Source organism: Molossus molossus, unplaced genomic scaffold, assembly GCF_014108415.1.
Source record: "Molossus molossus isolate mMolMol1 unplaced genomic scaffold, mMolMol1.p scaffold_m16_p_3, whole genome shotgun sequence".
In the NCBI taxonomy this organism is placed as follows: domain Eukaryota; kingdom Metazoa; phylum Chordata; class Mammalia; order Chiroptera; family Molossidae; genus Molossus; species Molossus molossus.
The window spans coordinates 46,064,925-46,074,855 of NW_023425366.1; positions in this window are offsets into that span (position 1 = coordinate 46,064,925).

Below are 9,931 nucleotides of genomic sequence, written 5' to 3' on the forward strand. Positions count from 1 at the left end.
CTTGCTTTCTGAATCTTCTCACAAAAAATTTTGACAAATCTGATTTACAGGCAAGATATACCTAAGTAATCTGGGACCTTGATAACATGTTAAAAAGTATGCTACTCAGCCCTGGCTGGTTTGGCTCAGCGGTTAGAGCGTCAGCCTGTGGTCTAGAGAGACCCGGGTTTGGTTCCTGCTAAAGGCACGTACCTTGATTGCAGTTTGTCCCCGGCCCTGGTTGGGTCGTGTGGGTGGCGACCACTCGATGTATTCCTTTCACGTCGATGTTTCTCTCTCTCTCTCTCTCTCTCCCCCTCCCACTCTATCTGAACAAAATGTTGAAAAATGTCCTCGGGTGAGGATAAAAAAAAAAGTATGCTACTCAAATGGCTAATCAAATAACAGTTCAAGGTCAAAGGGGCATTGCTAACTTTATTCAGTTTCCTTTCCACTAAAGTAACTTTACTATCAGACAATTGTGATATTCCTCACATAATGTTTAATTGTTTCAAATTTTTTAAATTTACAAAAATATATTGTAAAACATTTAAAGAGGATAGAAGTATATATAAAGAAAAAGTGCCCTGATCAGTCCATAGATAGAGGTGATTGAAATTTGAAATATTTATTAAAATCTCTATCTGGATATTGTTTTTTATTAAGTCAAGTAGTAGACATTTTCCTCAAATGAATAATCCATTTTTTAGCACTCTTTATAAAATAAATTATGCTTTGTCAACTGAAAAACATTTGAAATGTTTAGGCAGTAACAGTTGTGCTTACACCTGACATTATTTTTGAGTTATTTTTTCTTTTCTCTTATAAATACTATAGGCATACAAACAGATGCTTGTGTATATAACACTGACGAAATGGTACTGCCTCCATCTCAAACTTTATCTTCCTCCATCATCTTTGTTTTTCTCCTCCTCATCATCAAAGGATCAGCTCTTCTGTGTTTTATTGGGAAATCTGTGTTCATCTGTTCCTGTCAGTAGCAAGCAGACTGTTTTTCCTTGAGTTACGTTTGTAAACTGGAACAACTTACTTCACCTCTCCAACTATTCTGTAAAAAATGAGGGATATTTAGGACTTTGATACTAAAAACACTATGCCACCCTTTAACGTTACTGAAAATAAAAATAATACCAGTTCCTAAAATAAATGTCAGGACAGCCAACCCAGGTACCATGCCCTTGACTGGGAGTCGAACCCGTGACCCTTTGGTCAGCAGGACAGTGCTCTAACTACTGAGCCAAACTAACCAGGGCAATGAAGTCTATTTTTAAAAATTAAAAATTAATTAGAACAATGGCCCGATGGCATTAAATTTTTTTTTACAGGCTCATCAAGCCCAGTCTGGGGGATTTTCTTAAAGTATTGAGAAGGAATCCTCCTGCAATTCTGCCTAATAATTCTACCTTCTCCGAATTTTCCTGGAATTCTCTGTGATGGAGAGTAGATATTGTTGTGCATATAAATCATTGACTTACTCTGTATTCTGATGGCCAGCTCACCTGTTTTAGACCACAGCCACTTGGCACCTTGAATTCAAAATTTACTGGGTATGAGCTATGTGTTTTCCTAAGAAAGAGTAAAAGTTATTTTATAGTCATATGCAGATTGGATTTCTGGTGGAACCAATTATAAGCTGCATAATAAACATTGAACAAATTACTTAACCTTTCTGAAACTCAACTTTCTTCTTTGTCAGAGAGAGAGAGACAGAGAGCAACACCTTGCAGGTTTCAGGTGAGGAAGAAAATAAGCATAAAGTGCCTAATTCAGTACCTGACCCAGAAAAGCCCCCAGTAAATGATAGTTAATAAGCAGGGGCATCAGTTGAAGAGAAATAATGCCCTTCGGTAGTACCAAATATATCTTAGAGCTCGTTCCTTCCGACTTCCTTCACGCTCTAACAGGTCACACTGCCTCCACATCCAGAGGGTGTCTGCCAATATCCATGCTGGCTGTTATCTAAGTGAGTCTTGGTCATTAAACAAAGTCAGGGTCTTTGTTGTGGTTCTCATCACCACTGGCCCATCAGAGAAAGACCAAGCCACAGGGTACATCTCTGCCTGCCAACACCCCCTATTCCTAAAACAAAAACGCAATGAAAAGGGCAGTCAGTGTCTGACACTGAGCCGCCGGGGAGCGGATGGGGAGGAGCTCCTCCTCCTCCTTGTTCCTCAGCACCTGTCGCTGAGCGAGGATGGCCAGGCTGGGGCAGCCCTGCTTCCTCCTCTCCCCCCAGCTCCTGGGCAGCTCCAGACCTTCAGCTCCCAGCAAGGCAGTCAGCCCACTCTGGGACTAGAAAGCGCCTATTGAGGGCTTGCAGCTGCCAATGCCGCTTGCCCAAATACTAAATAAAGCCTCGACTTCAGTTCCAGCGAAGAAGTCACTACTGTGTTCTTCCTCAGCCCAGTCATGGCTATCAAACATTCAAAGCAAACTGGCAATGGTTAAACACTGCATGTGTTTACACCCAGAATCTTGAATCACAATGGGGCGGCTTGAGCTGCCAAGGCCCAGCCTGTTCTCTAACCCACCGGACAGGAGTCAAGTTGAGTAAATACCATATCGCTTTGCTTTTGATAGATGTTTGCTCTCGGGGACTTCAATAGGATGCGTCTGGGGGTGGGTTGAAGGGCACAGAGTCGCAGAATCGAGATGCTGCTTCACATTAGTGGGCGTTCGAAGCTTCGGGGCTTTGTGAGCTCTCCAAGAAGAGAAAACACAAGCTATCGAAAATCAAATATATCCAAACAAATGAAAGGATAACTGGGATCCTTAAAAAAATAATACTGCTTTGAAGAGGGAGTGGGGAGGAAAACCAGATGAAGGAATTATGGCAGTGTGGTTAATGGGTTAAATTAAGTGATGGGTCCCTGGGACCTGATTGTACTGTTCTCTACTCTTGAGAATTTAAAAGTTGTATTCATGAAAAAAAATACTACCATAAAAAAAAACAAAAAAAAACACTTTGTTCTCCCCTTTTTCCCAAGCAACAATATAAAACATAGATTTTTGTACAAATATTCCAGTCTATTCGGTCTTTTAAGCTTTTTGGTTTGTTTTTTTTTTTCCTTTAACATGCCAGGATTCTGTTTTTTTCTAGTTATAAAAAAAAATATCATTATCAGGGTAAATTGAGAGATACAGAAAAGAAGTATAATGGAGAAAATATACGTCCCATGTCTTTGAATTAGCACTTGTTAATATTCTATATATTTCCTTTCAGTCTTTATACACACACACACAGAGGAAGAAAGAAAAATAAGAAATGTATAACATACCTCAGTGGAATTCAGTTCTATTTAGATGTATATCATGCTTACCTTACTTTTTTTTTTCCACCTCTGGTGACCATGTTCCCTGCCATTAGATATTTTTAAAACAATGACTTGTAAGGATTTTGAATATTTTCACCCTGTGCCAGAAGAAGTTCAGAACAGAGTTTTACTTACACCATGCCATACTTTAAAACAATAGAATAGGACTTTCACAGCGAGAGATTACAAGGAAATCTATTTTGTACTAGATATATACGGCTTTCTTCAGAATATTTTAAGAAATGCAGTTGGATTCAGCATAGTATCTGGCAAGTATAAATATAGCAGTAAGATGAAGTTTTCTCACCTTCAGATGTGCTCCAAAAGGGAAATGAGAAGAAGGAATGAAAATAGAGTGCGAGCATGGGTGTGGACGTGAGGAGCAGAGCCAGCAATGGGCGACAGTGACTCAGCTCGCACACACACCCCGACTTCTGCAGGCCTGGCCTGAGCTGATGTGATCTTTGTCCCTTTATTGAGAACTTTGTAAATTAAAACCCAAAGGGCTGTAGTGAAAATCACGAAGAGTAAGAGGAAAAGACATGTACATGTTAGAAGTGCAAAGTGATGGCCAGCAGATCCCGAGACAGGCCGTTCAGCATTGGCTGAGCACCTGCTGCAGGCAGAGCTGCACACTGGGTTATGAAGATGAATGAACGAGCCACAGTCCTCGGCCCTGTGGACCTCACAGTCTAATGGAGGAGACTTGCTATAGACAAGTTATTTCAGCTCTCCATTGGAACTGCATATACAGAGAAATCAATAAATTCCAGTGGGAGCCCAGCAAAAGAGAGACCAGGATTCACAAAAGATCCACAGGTTTCAGAGAAAAAGCACCCTTGGAGCCAGGTTGAGAAAAATGAGACCTCACAAACATAGGGGGAAAGCAGAAATAATGGGAGAACACTTCATAATTAGATTAGCAAAGAAAAACAACTATATTTTAAAATGTCTTTTTCTCAGGGCCTTGTGACCCAGTGTTATTTGATAGACACTTGCCCTTTCTTTCTGTAATAGAAGTATTCCTGAAAAGTTTTGCCCAGGACAAACTTTGATATTTTTTAAGCATATCCCAAATAAATAAAGAGACTTGACATTTAAAGGAACCCTACCGTGAATTTGTTTATCTAAATAACCCTTATCCGTCAGTTCCTTTTTTTCATGAGACTTTATATATCATCTGTAGTTAGTGCAATCATGAGAATAGGTGTCTTCCTACTTGTGCCATTCATTTGTTCCAAATACAAAAGGATCTTTAGTGAATTTTATGTTTATTTGCTGATACCCCTCCTCACAACCCCCGCCGACACACACACACACACTTACTATGTATATTGTGAATATTAACATTCAGATGACAAAAGGCAGGCAACAACACAAGAGACTTGGCCAGGGTAAATGCACATTTTAAAGAGTAACCATTTTTGCCCTGGCCAGTTTGGCTCAGCGGTTGGAGCACCGGCCTGCAGTCCGGAGAGACCCGGGTTCGGTTCCCGCTAAGGGCATGTACCTCGGTTGCAGTTTGTCCCCGGCCCTCGTTGGTCATGCGGTGGCAGCCACTCGATGTGTCCCTTTCACATCGATGTTTCTCTCTTTTTCTCTCCCTCCCACTCTATCTGAACAAAATATTGAAAAAATGTCCTCTGGTGAGGAAAAGAAAGAAGGAAGGAAGGGAGGGAGGGAGGGAGGGAGGGTGGGTAACCATTTTTTAAAAAACAAGTTTAGTTGGTTTTGAAAACTACCATATTTGCAATGCTGATTTAGTATTTTCTCAGGCTTTTTTTTTTTTTTTTCCCCATCAGTTTTCAATCTCCCCCAACAGGCACAGTGACTATAAAGGTAGATCAAGACTAAAATTTCAACTTTGCAAACAGAGAAACCAAAATAATGAGGCAAGGTTAGCTGCTCTCCCAAGTAGGCCTTGAGTTGTCACCTGTTAATAAAATGCAGATATTTTCTGCTGTGACTGGAGGCTGCACCTTCACACATGCTCTTGGCCCATCAAGTCAGAAAGCCAGTACTTCACTCTCCAGCTGAATGAGTACACTGGAATCTGATGATGTTGAAAATATCTATGAATTTACAGTGGGGAGGATCATGTACTAGAGAGGTCAGCTGAAGGGGTGGGAGGCAGGAGCTCATTCTTGCTTTTCTGTCTTTTTCCTCTGAGAGCACCAGGCCAGAATGGTTTCACTGTGGTTAGAGTAAATAAAGGCTCAGGATGACTTTTTTTTTTTTTTCAAACAAAAACAAAAAATTCAGTTGTCCTGAAGAACACTGATAATGTAAAATAGGACAACTGAAGTTGCTATTTTAAAGGTTCATCTTGGTTTCATTTTTCTTAAATTGAATTTTTGCTTTCCAGAATATAGCGTTCTATGGCTGTTTCTAGTTTGAGGAAACTGAAATTACTTTTCAAGGCTATACTTTAAAAATGTAAGACTTTTGAGAAAATTGCATGACGCTTTTAGGTCTTTCTCTCCTTGAGTATGGACTGTATAACCATTGGGAAAAAATATTGTAATATAAATGTTTTCATGATTTTGATTCTGGATTAGTTTAAGAATAATTTTGGTGAAGATATCATTCTGGTTACTATTGCTGCATAGCAGGTCACCCCAAAACCAGTAGCGAAAACCACCATTTCATTTTGTCCGGTATTGTGGGTGAGGAATTCAGGAGGAGCTCAGCCTGGGCACATCTCACTTGGGATCTTTCATGCCCTTCCAGTCAGTTGTTGGCTGGGGCTCCCCTCATCGAAGGTTCCACTGTGCTCTTCACAGGTCCATAGTCAAGGGGGTCCCCTGGGAGCTCAGCCGGGGCAGTTAACAGAGAGCCTACACCTGCACGGAGGCCTCAGGGTAGTCAGACTTCCTGCATGGTAGATGGTGAGTGTCCCAGGAGAACCAGGCAGAAGCCTTTTCCAACCTAAATTCAGGCATCACGCAGCATCACTATCAAGAGGCTCAGTTAGTTACAAGTGAGTCACTAAGATTGTCCCCCTCTTGTTGGGAAGTATATCAAAGACACATTTTAAAACTGCCATACAAATGTTTTGTTTTTGTTTTTTAATACAACCTACTGTGTATTCTCTCTCTCTCTCTCTCTCTCTCTCTCTCTGTGTGTGTGTGTGCATGTGTATTATATGAAACTAGCAACCAGGATCCTCCTCGAGACCCCACAAGTTTGTGAGTTTACTTTGTACTTGGAGATCCTAGCAAGGGTCCAGGTTTTAGCAAATGCTCTAAAATGTTTATTAAATTGGACAGAGGGCTGACAAACTAAGAACCCTGCCATCCAAATGAAGGAGAAGAAACTTTGTAGCTGCCAATTTTTTAATCTTTGATCATTGGAAAGGCTTATCATGCTGATAAAACCACTCTGTATAGGGATAACAAAAAAGCTTGGATGAAAAAAAATTTTTTTTATTAATTTATTTTTGTTACAGATGTTTCTTCTTTTTCCCCCATGGAGATATATATATATATCTCCTCATATATATATATATATATATATATCTCCTCACCTGAGGACATTTTTCCATTTTTTTGTTCAGACAGAGTGGAAGGGAGAGAGAGAGAGAAACATCGATGTGAAAGGGACACATCGAGTGGTTACCACCTGCACGACCAACCAGGGCTGGGGACAAACTGCAACCGAAGTACATGCCCTTAGGGAGAATCAAATCCTGGTCTCTCTGGACCTCGGGGGGCCGATGCTCTAACCTTGAGCCAAACCAGCCAGGGCTCCCCCATGGATTTTTAAAGGTAAAGTTGTCTCAGAAATCCTGTGGTCACACCCTCCTCCCCCTCTCCCTCCCCCCCAACTCTCCTCACCCCATCCCAGTTTTGCAGCTGAGACCCAGAGAAATCCAATGACACAACTAAATGACAGAGAAAGTCCCTAGCAGTAAATTACTTTTCATTCCATCGCTGTGTCAGTCACTGGCTGGGGTTCTTACTTTATCAAAACGGCAGGGTCTCCTGGGATTTCAAGTGAGACTCTTGCCAACCTGCTGGTCTCAGCTGGAGTCCTCTTCCTCCTGGACTTTCTGTGCATTCCATCTGGCAGATAAAGAAAGTCCCAGGACGATCTTACCAGGAGGCCACAGGACTCCTAGTTGCTCTGTTAAGTTATGTCAGAAATATAAACTTCGTGACCCTTTCCTCACATAGTGCAATAAAACCTTCAAGTTTCTACATCTGGGGCAGTACTGAGTCTGGAAGGCTTCCTGTGATTTAGAAAAAGCCTAGGAGGAAATGAAGATGTCCCTGAACCTACCTAAACCTGTGACAGTGACCTATCCTATCTCCAGGTGGTGACCACACATCTAGTGTGAGACATCATCCTAGCTGTTTTGGGTCAGGAAGGCAGAATGTCAAGACACACCTCTTTTGCATCACAATGATGCAGTTTTGTCAGGAAGAATCGTTGTTTAGGGTTCATTAACATGAGGAAAGTAATCACACCTTCTCCTTTGAAGTTTCTACAGCTTCCCTTAGCAAGAGGAGGCTCTGGCCTTAGCCCTTATGACTGTAGTGGAGGCTTTTTCAATTTCATAAATTCCATGTTTACTGGGAAAGAAACATGATAGAAGTAGTGCCTGGGACTTGTTCTTAAACTAATTTCTTAGGTCAGTCAGTATTTCTTTAACTCATTAAATTGATGTTTGTGAAAGTGACTGGCTTAAAGTGAGCAGTCAGCATATGTTAATTTTCCTCTTGTTCCCTATAGCACTGTACAGTGAGTGAGTCCTGTTCATTCATTCAAGTTCAGTGTTTCTCTGAAATCCTCTGAATCTTTGTTAGCAAGGAAAATGTCTATAACATTTGGCCTCCTGAATTTACTAAGGCAGATCAATCTCCTGAGTCCCCTGTATTAGCCAGTGGTCTCCAGAGAACCACTGGAGTATATATAAACCACTGGAATATATATATATATATATAAATTTATTATAAGGAATTGGCTCACATGATCATGGAGCCTGACAAATCCCAAGATCTGCAGTCGACAAACTGGAGACTCAGGAGAGCGATGGTTTGGTTCCAATCTGAGTCCCAGAGCCGGAGAACCAGGAGGATCCATGGTGTATTCTAGTCTGAAAGCCGGTAGGCCTGAGATTCAGAAAGAACAAACAATGTTCAATTTGAGTCCAAAAGCAGGGGAAAAAACCCAGTGTCCCAGCTCAAGGCAGTCAGACAGGAGAGTCAGATGGGAGGGTCAGACTTCTTGTTCTGTTTAGGTCCTCAGTTGATTTTTGGGGCCACTCACATTGGGAGGGTAATCTGCTTTACTCGTTCTACCAAATGCAAATGTTCATGTCATTCCAGAAGCACCTCACAGACACAGCCAGAATAGTGTTTGACTAAATGTCTAGAGGCCCCATGGCCCAGTCCAGTTAACACATGGAATGAACTATCACACTCCTCTTCTAATAAGTACTCATCAAATGGAAATTTCAGAGGACATCAGCATGGCTGTAACAGAAAGGACTTTCTTGTTAAAAAGGATCTTTTACCAAAGATGCGCCATGTGCCCAATTCTCTGAGCCTTCTGGTGTTACTGTGTGCCCAGAACACTTCGTTTCAGGGCAGGTGAGTAATTAGGATGGCCCCATATTCCCACCCCTGGGAATGCATTACAGTGTTAATGCGGCGCAGAGGGAGGAGGATGTTCTTTGTTTCGTGGTTGCCTCTGCAACCACCCTAGGAAGGGCTGCTGGTGCACGCTGTCCGTCCTCTATCCAGAAAATGACAGACTTGCCTTTAGAGTTATGACAGAGCATGGAGATTCCAGCACAGCTCACAGACATTCTCAGACAGTGATGATGGTGTAGTGTATGCAGTCAGAAGGTACATTATCTGTACAATTATGATCGATCTAAAATTCAGAAATCAGAAATGGGCTGCGCATTGGTCCCATTCGAAAGCCAGGAGCTGTTCTCATTCCTCGGTGGAAGGGGGCTTGCCCAGTGGGGGCCATGCCGCGGTGGTTGAAAGTGTGCAACTCCCAGGGCTCCGGCTGCAGGGCTACCAACACAAAATGAAAAATGGGGACCTTGCAGAATTCTTAGCAGAGGAATAACATTATTAAAAGAATGGCTGAAGAAGGCTTGTGTTAGCTAGGAATCATTATCTTTGTAATCACCCTGCTAAAGAGATAATATCTGTACAATCTTATGCACCGCTGTGAGGTCAGTACTGTCATTATCCCTGTGCTGCAGTCAGGAAACAGAAGCATAGAGAACAGAAGTAACTTATGCTAGGGTCACAGAGTAGGTAAATAGCAAGCTCCCAGCGAAGATTTGAAACTAGAAAGTTTAGCTCCACATCTAACCACCAAACTAGACACCTCTTAGTTGGGTGAGTCCTCTCCCTGCCACCCAAACAAAGCCACAATCTGCCCCAGTGACTCACAGGGCTGCTGTCTCGCACGGCCAAGTCCCATGGGGATTACTGGGCAAAGGTTCTCTTTCTGCTCTCAGGCCGTGCCACTTGGGCCACGCGTGGAGGTTTATGGGGGTGACATGAAAGGCCAGACCTGCTGGGGTCAGAAATCTCTCCTCTTCACCTATGCTGAGCTTTTTTTTAAAAAATCAACCAAGGATATTTTTCCAT